Source organism: Nilaparvata lugens, chromosome 7 (assembly GCF_014356525.2).
Source record: "Nilaparvata lugens isolate BPH chromosome 7, ASM1435652v1, whole genome shotgun sequence".
Classification (NCBI taxonomy): domain Eukaryota; kingdom Metazoa; phylum Arthropoda; class Insecta; order Hemiptera; family Delphacidae; genus Nilaparvata; species Nilaparvata lugens.
Genome location: NC_052510.1, coordinates 1,841,381 through 1,855,680, shown reverse-complemented (window position 1 = coordinate 1,855,680; position 14,300 = coordinate 1,841,381).

The following is a 14,300-nucleotide window of genomic DNA, read 5'->3' as shown; positions in this document are numbered from 1 at the left end:
TACTAAAAAACCATGTTTTTCACGATTTTCTCAAAAAAAACTTGACCGATTTTTTTCAAATTCATACCCTGTATAGTTATTTATCAGCTCTATCAACTGGCATGAGTCTCCTTTCTGGGAAACCAATGGGGGGTCCACCCTATCCTTGGGAAATGGACTTAGTAACCTCCTTCTCGTGCATGAGGTAGGTAGGTAGCGCAGCTCATAAAAAGAACACATTGTCGAGATATTTCATCTGTAGAACAGCTGTTTTGACGACTTTGAAAAAATGACGATTAAAAAAATCATCGAATTTCACAATTATTCACACAAAGAAAAAGTACTTTGAAAACAATTTTATATACACATATACATAAGTCTGATCGCAGTTTCAAATATGAGCAAGGAAAGTTGTGTGAGTGTACCACACCAGATTTTTCTTCTTCTTTTTCTTCTCCTGCTTTTATTTGTTCAAAATAGCATAAACATGTTGTGAGGGATTAAAAGTAGTAGTAGAAGTAGATTTTAAAGTAGAAAATTTTTTTCTTTTAATTTTCACATAGATAGTCTACGTACCATTATAGAATAATTCATATTATTATGAGCTTATGAAAATTTATAATATCCATTCAATAAAAATATATAGAAACTATGGTGAGGTCCACGTTATAATGGCAGTGTTTGATTAGCAATGGTATTGCTATTCTTGTCTATCATTTAACGAAGCGAATAGCTTCTCTTTCTCGCTTTGCTCTGTTGGCAGATCGTCTTTCAATAATGTAGAATAATTGATAATCAATTAACAAAATATTACATCATAATTATGTAAATTCATTATTAAATTATTGAAAAATATAATTTCATGCTTTATAAAATATAATTTTTGTGTAGTTGAGAAGTTGATATTGTGGTAATTATTCATAATGAATGGAAAAGACTAAGAAATTGTCAAAAAACCACAGATTTATTGATACTTAGAAAGACCGGTTTCGGTTATTACACCATTGTCAATCTCTGATAAACTTGTTTTTGATTATTTTAAACGATAAACAGTTCATATTACATCAATAAACCTGTATCAGCTACCGTCTATAGAAGGCATTGACAAGACAGAGGATCGGCAACGTTCTTCTCCTATTGTTTCCCACTGCTATTATAACGTGGGATCTCACTAAAAGGTCTAAGTTCCTCTCTATTGATATTCTATGATACTGCTCAACTGAAGACACTCAAGACAGTCCAAAATTGAGTTAACAAAAGTTAAGTTGAATGAAGTTACGTTGAGCCAAATCAACTCATATAAGACTCCCAACAATAGAAAACTCAATATAAATTCAGTTGAAAATACATACGTTGGACCAATAAGTTGAAATTACGTTGAACCAATTCGACTCAAAGAAGTCAATAGAAAACTCAATAAAAATTCAGTTGAAATCACGTTGAATCAATCAGTTGAAATTACGTTGAACCAATTCAACTCATAAAAGACTGCATCAATAGAAAACCCAATAAAAATTCAGTTGAATCAATCAGTTGAAATTACGTTGAACCAATTCGACTCATAAAAGACAGCCAACAATAGAAAACTCAAATTCAGTTGAAATAATTCTATATTTGAGTTGAAAGCTCAAATAAATCTCAACTCAGAGTTGGATAAAATTCATAAAATTGCTTCAATTTCAACCAGCTCTCAGTAGCTAGTCTTTGATTTACAACCAGCTGCAATTTTCTTTGTTTAGTGTTTATTTATTTGCAAAGTTGTGTAATTAAAGCACAAAGCATAAAGTCCAATTCTAATTATCTCCAGGTCCTCTCTACTACCCTCTCACTCTCTCTCTATATCTCTCTCTCACACACCCCCTTTCTGTTACCCTTTCGCACTTTCTCTCACTCTTTCTCAGTCCTCTCTCTCTTCTCCTTTGATCCTCTCCATCTTTTTTCTCCTTTTCACACTCTCCTCCATTTCTCTCACACCGTCTTTCTTCCCTTATCTGACACACACTATCACTCATTCTCTCTCTCACACACTCCCCTTTCTGTTACCCATCCACACTTTCTCTCACTCTTTCTCAGTCCTCTCTCTCTTCTCCTTTGATCCTCTTCATCTCTTTTCTCCTTTTTCACACTCACTCCTTTTCTCTCATACCGTCTTTCTTCCCTTATCTTACACACACTATCACTCTCACTCTCTCTCTTTCTTAATTCCACTGTCTCTCACTCACTTCCAGTCTTCTCTATCACTCTCTATCTCTTTTTCTCTTAAGGTTCAAGAGTGAGAGAGGGCCAGCTGCCCTAGCTTCGCTTCCTTTGGATTGAAATGGAGATAGCAATTCAATTCCATTTCACTCTCTCTTCCATTACCACTCTCTAACTTTCTCCCCAGCTATCTCTATTTCATTCATTTTTTCTCTCTCCCACTCAACTCTCTCTCCATTTGAGACCGTCTTTCTTTCCCTTCTTACATCCTCTCTCTCTCTTCTCTTCTCCTATCTCCTTTCTTCCTCTCACACAGTCTTTCTTTCTCTTCACCTTCACTCTCACACACTCTCTCTCTCTTTCTCTCCCCACTCTCCCATACACTCTTTCCTTCTCCATCTATTTCTTTCTCCATTTCTCTCTCTCACACTCTCTCTTTTGGTAGAGAGTTAGTGGAAAGGATATTTTTAATATTCTTTCCGAAGAATGGACATTGATATGTCCAAAGCTCCGCCAATTTATGTAGATGCATAACAATTTAATTATCTACAGTTATTATATTACAAATTGCTTTTTCATATCATATACAGTTCAATAATTATTTTCTTAGTCTATATTATGTAAATTCATCTATAATTTTGCTGTATTGTAAGCTATTGTATATAAGTGTATAAACCAGTATATATTGTAATCTACATAAATAAAGTACTCAAATCAATCAATCTCTCTCTCTCTCTCTCTCTCTCTCTCTCTATCTATCTATCTATCTCTCACTCTCTCTCTCTCTCACTCTCTCTCCCTATCTTTCTATATATCTTTCTCTCTCTCTCTCTCTCCTCTCTCTCTCTCTCTCTCTCTCTTCTCTCTCTCTCTCTCTCTCTCTCTCTCTCTCTCTCTCTCTTACTCTTCACCCCTACTCTCGCTTTGTTCCTTCCCCTGTTTTAATGTATCTCATTCGTTGAGATTTTATTACCTTGCAATAATACAGTTGCTGCAGAGACGCGTCTAATTAATGACTTTGTGAGCTCCCACTATTGCCAACCTTGGCAGCGTGATTTTTCTTTGCGACAGTTGGCAGTACTGTAACGAGTTTATTGTAACATCCACGTGGAGAAAGATGGGAGAACAGCGGTGCCGGTCCTCTGCCTCACCACTGCCTTCTATAGAGGATAGCTGATGCCAGAAGAGGCTATATGAATTCGAACTTTGAACTGGATTCCCAGATATCAGTATTAAGTCATTTACACCATAGAGAAACGATAGCATATATATCCCATGGTATAGGGCGTTTATGTCGCAAGTTTTACTGTTATCCCAAGCCGATAGTTCACATAGTTCTTTCCTATGCAGCTGTGTGACGCTGGTAGTCTCTCAAATTGTGCCGTTCATACACTATCACCCCAACAAAACAGTAAAAATTGACAATAATCGACAGTAATCGGCTTGAGATAGCAGTAAAAGTTGCGACATAAATTCCCTATACCAAGGGATATCTACTTACGCTATTGTTTCTCTATGGTTACACACACATCGATTTTTGGACCTACGATATTTTGCAGTCCTTATAATTTCTATTGAATTGAAAGATGATGTTTGTCAAGTTCCATTTAATCAAGTAGAATTCATAACGATGGCAAAAATTTGAAAATTGAAAACCGATTTCGAGCCGGAAAAATCTCATTTTCTGCTCTAGGTGCGAAATATACTATTAGAGAACGTGTCCAGTACAGTCAGAATATTATTCCCATAGGTTTCAATGGGGCTTTTCATGCTCATGTGGCTGGGCTGGGTGAGAATAGTCCCATTAGAGTATATAGGAATAATATTTTCACCGTACACTGATAGGCCTATTGAAGTGTGGAACCCCAGCTTTATTCGAAAGGCTTGAGAGATCACTGTGTCCTTTTAACCACACAGTGTTTAGAGTTGAATTATTTCTACATTCCTACATTATTTATTTTTTATTGATTGATACAATAAGTTCATCTATACAGTTGAGAGAGTAATAGCGTTGTACTTATCACTTCACCGGCCGGCGTTTCACCTCTTCCCCGCACTTCGCAATTTGAGTAGATCTTCTGCTTCGGCTTTTATCCTAACCTAGAAATTCTCACAGAAATATTTAATGTAATGACACTTAAAAACAATTCCAACTGTTCTTGTGACTAGAAAACTTTAGTCCGGGTATTCCATTTATTTTTACCACACAATCAAACCGAGAAACACACTAGAAAACATTCATTTATCGATCGTAACGAGAGCGGCCACACGCACAACTGTCTTGTTTGAACTTTTCAACTCTACTCTACTCGATAGATGAGGTCGAGAAAGTGCAACGCCTCTTCATTAAGAGGGTCTTCAACCTGCCAATGTGGGCCCCAGATTATTGTTTGTACCTGGAAACTGGACTAAAACCTCTGCTGGTTTATACATTGAGGCTGCATATCAAGTATATGCGTCGATGCCTAGAGCTTCCGGAACAAAGATACCCACACATACTGCTGAAAAAAGTGATTGAGAAAAAAGTCTTTATGCATAATGATTGGAGCAATCTAGAGAGGGTGTATGGGGTCCCTGCTACAAGTCTCCTGACGGACGATGTTCAAGCGATTCTGAACGGAGTTGACGAGAAACTGCAGGAAAACTTCAGAAGAAGAGTGATGGTGAGCCAGAGGTGTTCAATCTACCCACAGCTTGAACGTTTCACCAACTATGTTCATCAGCAGGACGACTTCACGCTGGTCAAATGGTTCCTGAAGGCAAGGACTGAGCTCGTCCTGCTGAACAGGTACTCCTTCGATCGTGGTGTCAAGACGTGTTCCCTCTGCAATTTGAAGGAAGACGAGGATGTGCCCCACTTCATCGCCAGATGCCCTGTTCTCGCTGAGATCCGGACGAGACACCTGCGGAAGAGTATCCTGTCTGAAGAGGAGTTGCGGGCGCACCTGAATGGACAGGACTGGCAGGCGGTGAGCCGGTACTGCAGGGAGGCATGCCAGTACACATTCTTTCTGGTCCAGGAGTTCAATTTTTGATTGTTTTTGTTCGAGTTGTTGTCTTTGAACTTTTCACATTTCCTTTTTTTCACATTTATTTGGAGTCTGAACATGTTAATTCCATCTGCTCCTCCAGACGGCACTTTGCCATGGAGAAAAAATGCCTACAATAAAATGTTATAACTGATTTATTTTGTAATGTAATTATTGTGAAATTGAATAAAGGCCAATTTATTTATTTTTATTATTACAATAAGTTCATATCAAAATGATAGGGAGAGAAAAAATAAGGTAACCTTGTGCTATTCCTCTCCCAAATTTAGATAAGGTTACACATAGTCCGAAATAGGTTGAGTCTTGTAGTTGTTCACTTCACAAAATGTTTAGTCCTTAATTATTTTCACAAAGTAGATTTTAAAATTTAGATGCTTCATAACCAAACATAGAAGAAATATTTCATGTAATTATAACTAAAATAGAAAATATTCACATATTTTCCAAAGATACGACCAAAATCTGCGTTTTCCAGCGTTTTCTCAGCTTTATCGAGAACAAAAATACAGAAATTGTTCAAATTTAGTACAGAGGCTAAGCTAAGGTGTAATAATGTTGTGTTAGAAGGAATTTGAAATAACGCTAAAGATACGCCCAAAATTAGCGTTTTTTCAGTTCTTTCATCAAGTAATAGAAAGAGGATGTTCAAATTTCACTAAATAATTTAAATTAATCGACGATTGAATCAAGCGAGAAAGTACTTTCTGATGGAATGAAGCATGCTCAAATGAAAAATATAGGCTGATCACATTTTTGGACGATCCAGTCGGGTGTCCAGGGGGCGGAGCCCTCTGACTAGACGCTTATGGCGAGCGAAGCGAGCCTGATGACTAGTTGATGATATTCTTCCAATGGAAAAACGACTTACAATTCCAATTTCCAATGATTTATTCCGTGAAATAACAGTTCAACAACTGAAAGACGTCTGACAATATTCCCACCAATGCATTTCATGTAAAAAAACAGTTCAACAAACTCCTAGATATAGTGGGAGTCAAATTGTTGTTGACTAGTCTAGAAGTGCTCACTTCGAAAAAAAAGATTCTCTACAATTTTTTGAGAGTAAACAATGAACGGCAACGTCAACGCCCATTCATAACTCAAGGCTATAGTGAGTCCACGTTATAATGGCAGTGGAGAAAGATAGGAGAAAAACGTTTCTGATCCTCTGTCTTGTCAATGCCGTCTATAGACGGTAGCTGATACAGGTTTATTGATGTAATATTAACTGTTCATTCTCGTTTAAAATAATCAATTATATTTTATTAAGCAAGGAATTATTGTGTTGAATAATTTCATAATGAATTTTCATAGTTAAGATGGAAGATTTTGTTAATTGATTATTGATTCTACATCGTTTAAGACGATCTGGCAACAGAGCAAAGCGAGAAAGAGATAGTGCTATCCGCTTTGTTGAATGATGGACAAGGATAGCAATACCATTGCTAATCAACACTACCATTATAACGTGGATCTCACTTTAGTGTAAAAATATACATTATATTGTATAAATAGTGTAAAAATATACATATAAAATATGTATTATTATTAGAGTGATGTTCATTTCAAACTATCGTCATTTCTTATGAATGAAGTCATTGCTTCCACGCAAAAATTGCTGATATTTCACTAGTGTGGTAGAGAAAAGTTGTCTCTGCTATAGTGAGGTCCACGTTATAATGGCAGTGTTTGATTAGCAGTGGTATTGCTATCCTTGTCTATTATTCAACAAAGCGGATAGCACTATCTCTTTCTCGCTTTGCTCTGTAGCCAGATCGTCTTTCAACAATGTAGAATTGATAACTAATTAACTAGTAGTTCTGTGAACAGTAGACCTCAGGCAGTATTCTCATCCACAAGTGCCTGATTGAAACTATAGATCTTATGGAAATACAGCAATAGACTGGCTTCTCCACACATCTGTGTAATCACTTGTCAGCTGATTTATGATGAATAATAATTCTATAGTCGGATTTTTACTCTTATATTGGCGTATGAAGGAGGCTCCTTTTTTCTTTTATATTATCCTTGAAATGCAAAATTTCCAAAAACCTTGTATATACGTCGAAGCGCAATTAAAGAAGGAACATACCTGTCAAATTTCATGGAAATCTATTACTGCGTTTCACCGTAAATGCGCAACATATAAACATTTAAACATTAAGAGAAATGCCAAACCGTCGACTTGAATCTTAGACCTCACTTCGCTCGGTCAACAAAATATCTCATCTTAATTATGAAAATTCATTTTGAAATTATTGGGAAATATAATTGCTTGATAGAATATAATTGATTATTTTAACCGAGAATGAACAGTTAATAATACATCAATAAACCTGTATCAGCTACCGTCTATAGAAGGCATTGACAAGACAGAGGATCAGCAACCTTGTTCTCCTATCTTTCTCCACTGTCATTATAACATGGACCTCACTATAGTGTTTTGATACATATATATATGAGTATCAACATTCATTCAAATCCCACCCACCTTGTTTACATAGTTTTCAACGGAAAAATTCGTTGCAGAAATATGGCGTAGTTTGCAATTAATTGCATCTCAAACCCACGTCAAAGCTGAGAAAACCTATACATTGAAGACTGTATATTCTAAGGTAAAAGTCTTCAATAACAATAATTCCTAACAAACTGCATGTTTTCAATTTTTTTCAAAGCTTTCCTCCTATTTGTAACTGGAGATTTGAAATGTTTTGACAACTCTAGCTAGTTTTCAAGATGTTTCGTCGTAGAATGTGATGCAGTTCCCATTTTTTTGAATCCTAAACCCACGTCAAAGTATTCTATAATTGCTAACAAATTGCGTGTTGTCAATTTTTCAAATATTCTCTCCAATTTTATCTGGAAATTGACAATACCTAGACTAACGTCAGTGCGTATTTCTGTATAATTGATGTGGGAAAAAGGGAGATTTTTTCATTTTTTTCAAATATTCTCTCCAATTTTATCTGAAAATTGGAAATATCTAGACTAATTTTAGTGCGTTCTTCTGTATAATCGATATAAGAAAAAGTAAGGTATAACGCAGAATACGTCCTTGAAAGTCTCAAATGATCACAGAATGACCTTCTCTAAATTTAGGGGGTTGCTTCCATTGGCTTGCGGGGGTGAGCCCCCTGAGAAACCCCATCTTTTTTCATACCAATTATCCAAACACTGGTACTGCGCAGTTTTCAAACTATTATATTCATCTACAGACTCTCAGATGAAATAATTGGAAGAAATCTCTTTGAAGAAATTTTTCCTCGCAATTTGTTTGCAACTATTGAATACTTGGAGTTGAAAATTGCAAACAGCGTCTATTTTCTGAGACGAATTCCTTGAAAACTATACGTAAACAAGGTGGGTTGTATTGATATTATTGACCGAGCGAAGTGAGGTCTAAGATTCAAGTCGATGGTTTGGCATTTCTCTTAATGTTTAAATGTTTATATGTTCATATGTTTTATGTTGCGCATTTACGGCGAAACGCGGTAATAGATTTTCATGAAATTTGACAGGTATGTTCCTTTTTAAATTGCGCGTCGACGTATATACAAGGTTTTTGGAAATTTTATCTTTCAAGGATAATATAAAAGGAAAAAGGAGCCTCCTTCATACGCCAATATTACCGTAAAAATCAGACTATAGAATTATTCATCATAAATCAGCTGTCTAGTGGACTATAATACTACCCGTTCAAAAACATCGAACATCTTGAAAATGTATCTTTCCATTAACGTTAGTAGACAGTTGACTATAATACTACCCGTTCAAAAACATCGAACATTTTGAAAATTGTATCTTTCCATCAACGTTGTAGACAGTTGCAGCCAGACCTGATAACAGCGCTCACACTCACATTCCGGGACGACACGTCACGGTACGATATAGGATAGAAAGCTCTATGTTTATTTAGAATTTTTTCTAGACATTTTAATTGATAAATTATTTATTAATTTTTGAGAAAATAGGTCACTGTAACTCACAGAGCGCGAGGTCTACTGTTCACAGAACTACTAGTATATATCGATGTGTCTATGTACCTATATACTATAGTGAGGTCCACGTTATAATGGCAGTGTGTGATTAGCGATGGTATTGCTATCCTTGTCTATCATTCAACAAAACGGTTAGCGTTATCTCTTTCTCGCTTTGCTCTTTTGCTAGATCGTCTTCTAACAATGTAGAATTAATAATTAATTAACAAAATATTTTATCTCAATTATGTGAATTCATCTTGAAATTATTGAAAAATATAATTTCTTGCTTAATAAAATATAATTGATTATTTTAACCGAGAATGAACAGTCAATATGACATCAATAAACCGGTATCAGCTACCGTCTATAGAAGACATTGACAAGACAGAGGATCGGCAACGTTGTTCTCCTATCCTTCTTCTCTGCCATTATAACGTGGACCTCACTAGAGTATATAGATACATAGACACATAGTATGTCGATGTATATAATATACAACCCACCCAACTTGTTTAGTCACTATAACTTATTATACTAGACTTGGTTCATGAATGAAATAAGCCACCTTTGATTGATAAAAAAGACATCAGTTTATCAGAGATTGACAATGGTGTAATAACCGAAACCGGTCTTTCTAATTATCAATAAATCAGTGGTTTTTTGACAATTTCTTAGTCTTTTTCATTCAATATGAATAATTACCACAATATTAACTTCTCAACTACACAAAAAGTGATAAAAAAGTATTCTAGAATCGTATTCTCAAAGTGTCTGTACTTTCCAGTCAACAACTTACCTTCATTAAATAATGAAAGAAAGTATTTGATTTACCTTTTCATGCTGACCTCCCACTATTCATACAAATTTATTGAACTGCTATCTTGGCAAAATAAATTGCCAATTTCTAGATGTATTTCTATTTTTATCACAAGAATAATTTAATAGAGCTGTTTTATTTGTTAGTTTGACAAAATTATTGATGTTTTCCCTTTTTGCTACTCCATACTTGAGTTTCAATTTAAAATATAACTTCACTTCTTCTGCATTACTTGATACTTTCACTTTTTGTGTAGTTGAGGAGTTGATATTGTGTTAATTATTCATATTAATCTTTTTTCCAACAATTACTTAGTATTTTCATTTAATATTGAGATTTTGTTGGAATCTGTAAAAGTTTGTCTGTAATATTGTATGTGCTTGGATAAGAATGATTTAGCTATTGAAAAATTAATTACAGTATCCTACTGATGTAGAATCATACATTGTTATATTGGAGTATCATTGGATATTCAAAACTGTCATAAGTATTCTAATCACCCTTAGGAATGGAGTGATCCGTGGTCTAGTGGATAGAGTGCTTGCGTAGCAGCATAGAGATCCCGGGTTCGAACCCTCTCATTACCAGAAGTTTTTTAACCAGATCACTCCCGTGTTATCGGATGGGCACGTTAAACTGTCGGTCCCGGTTGAAGTATGACAGTCGTGAGGCCCATTGACGGCTTAAATGATATATTCAGACGGTGGGACCTTCCCGAAAGGGACTCCCCACCAACAAAAGCCATACGAATTTACTTTTTTTACCCTTAGGAAATCAATAAAACAAATCTTCTGTAAGTAGTGTAATTCTAAATTATTAAATAAATATTTATTTATTCAGAGTACAGTATGGCAGATACACAACACATATATAGCTCATGAGTCTCAAATGTCTACATATACACTATATTTTTTTCAATTTCTTCAAGATGTTGTGTAGTTTTTGGTCAGGAGAAGATAAGTTTGTCTGACCGCCATTATATGTTAGTCCATTTAGCGTTACCCAATGTGCACCATGGAGGCGGACTAAGTAAATCAATAAGATTCTTCTTAATAATAAGAAAACAAAGATATTGTCAAATTTCACTAAAAATTTATTAAAAACTTTAAAACAGAACCATGGTTTCACGTAGTTAACCAACGCATCATCAGCTGTACTGAGGAAATTTCCTTACTACGCGTTGGATAACTACGTGAAACCATGGTTCTGTTTTAAAGTTTTTAACAAATTTTTAGTGAAATTTGACAATATCTTTGTTTTCTTATTATGGAGAGATTTCACAACATCACCATCAATTCTACAGATTCTTCTTAGTTTTTAATCGCTTCATCTCACAAAAAAAATTATTATTCTTAATTTTTTTGTAATTATTTGGGGCTTAAGTTATCAAACTTGATTTTAGATTCCTAATATTGTGTAGTTTATGAATCACACAGTAATAAATTTAGATAAAAGTCTGATTTGTATTATTTTTGTGAGAATAAATATTATTACCTTCTAGCTTTTCTACCTGTTGTCGATATTTGCATTAGCAGAAGTCTGCAGGTTGGTTGACGGCATGTAATTCAGATTTACGATCTATAATTACAAAATTATTTTGCATTTTTAATGAAGAATGAATATCAGTTGATTTTTTGTACTTCTTTAGAATAATAACTCCTCCAATCATATCAATTTCTACAAAATATAACAAGCAATAAACATCTACACCTTAGAATAATTTTCTTGAAAAATTCAATTCTCTATACTTTTGCAATGGTTGTTCAGTTTCATACCCAATCATAATTCAGTGTTTCAACTTGATGAATTTGGATTCTGCAGTTCCTAAATAAATCAATAGTTTGAATGTTTGATTTTAGAATAATCATATCAATTTCTACAATAAAACAAACAATAAACATCTACACCTTAGAATTTTCTTGAAAAATTCAATTCTCTATACCTTTGCAATGATTGTTCAGTTTCATACCCAATCATAATTCAGTGTTTCAACTTGATAAAGTTAAATTCTGCAGTTCCTAAATTATTTCAATAGTTTGAATGTTTGATTTTAGAAAATTACTAGGTAACTGTTTTGTTTAAGTTTATATAAACACACTACCAATATTGTTGTTCCATGGTATTCTCCTTGTGATCAAAATTTATGTTTTTTATGTTATTTGAAGCTTTTTCTTTATTTCAATGACTTTTGATGACGTGTTTAAATAAAAGTAGAACAAAAAGGAAACAGTAATTTTCTATATAATTAAATTATGCGGCAGTAAATTTTCTATCAGAATTTGAGAGAGGAAATGTCTAGATGTTCTGCATCTGTTAAAATCTCTGCCAATTATTTATTCTTTATTGATTGATACAATAAGTACATCATCAAAATGATAGGGAGAGAAAAATAAGGTAACCTTGTGCTATTCCTCTCCCAAATTTAGATAAGGTTACACATAGTCCGAAACAGGTCAAGTCTTGTAGTTGTTCACTTCACAACATTTTCAGTACGGTACTTAATTATATTATCACAAAATAGATAATTATTAATTTTTGTAGGTACTATTATCCTCCTATCTCCTGTGGATGAATTTGGGAAACTTAAAATGGCAAAAATCACTTCACTTGTATATGGGACTACTATATTAATATTATTTAAAACAATATAAAAAACATTAAGTAGGGTACCATTTTATTAAAAACATGAATAAACTTAGTAGTTCTTGTCCCAGTATAACAGTCTTTTGTTTGAAATGTTCCAAAGTTCAAAATGTTTCAAATAAAAGGGACATCATGTTTTTTTATAAAATTAAAATGGCAACTATCTTTTTAGACTTGAACTATTTCGGACTATGTGTTATCTAAATTTGGGAGAGAAAAACTTCATGTTTTTTATTGTTTTTGATAATTAAAATGGCAACCATGCCATCCTATCTTTTTAGACTTTAACTATTTTGGATTATGTGTAACCTTATCTAAATTTGGGAGAGGAATAGCACAAGGTTACCTTATTTTTCCTCTCCCTATCATTTCGATTATGTACAGTACTTATTGTATAAATGAATAAAGAATATTTTTTCCACTGACTCTATCACGTGAATCTCATTACAGTTATACCTATATTTCAGTCTAAATCTAGTAGTATTAATGCACTAGATTATTACTAGCCGTCAGGCTCGCTTCGCTCGCCATATCCGTCTAGTCAGGGAGCTCCGCCCCCTGGACCCCCGACTGGATCGTCCAAGAATAAGATCAGCAGGCTCGCTTCGCTCGCCTGCATTTTTCATTTGAACATTTTTATCATATGTTAGGACAATCCAGTCGGGGGTCCAGACTAAACGTCTGGCTAAACGGATATGGCAAGCGAAGCGAGAACATTTGATATAATGATATGGAAATTTCAATTATAATTAAGAGATTGGGAGAAGAAGAATATACATGCTAAAAGACGAACTTTAAACCCTTAAAAACCACCCTTAGAGTTAAAATATTGCCAAAAGATTTCTTAGTGCGCCTCTAAAGGGCCAACTGAACATACCTACCAAATTTGAACGTTTTTGGTCCGGTAGATTTTTAGTTCTGTGAGTGAGTGAGTGAGTCAGTCAGTGAGTGAGTGCCATTTCGCTTTTATATATATAGATTGGAAGATGGAGGTGATAATGTCATAGATTTATAGACCCATCTTGCTCAAGTACCTATTTTATTTCAAAATAAGTAAGTTATTATTGACAATAATTTATTTCTAACATCCTTATGAATACAGTATTTTTTGGCTAAAAGTAATTGATTGCCTCAATTCTATTTTGTGATTATATCTTTATTATCTATTCTTTATTCATTTATACAATAAGTACATTATCAAAATAATAGGGAGAGGAAAAATAAGGTAACCTTGTGCTATTCCTCTCCCAAATTTAGATAACATATATCTATTATTAGAAGTGATAAGTGGTAGATTTATAGACCAATCTTGCTCAAGTATTTTATTTCAAAATGAGTAATTTATTATTGATAATAATCTATTTCTAAAATCTTAATGAATAAAGTCTTTTTTCTGCTAAAAGTAATTGATTGTAACGATTTTATTTTGTATATTATATGTATTAGTGGAGGTGATTTGTGATAGATAATACTATAGACCCATCTTGCATAAGAATTTTATTTAAAAATGAGTAAGTTATTACCGACATTAATTTATTCATTACTTATTTATGAATACAGTCTTTTTTTTCTGAAAATAATTGATCATCACAATTCTATTTTATGACTTTATCTATCAGTGGATGTGAATTGTGA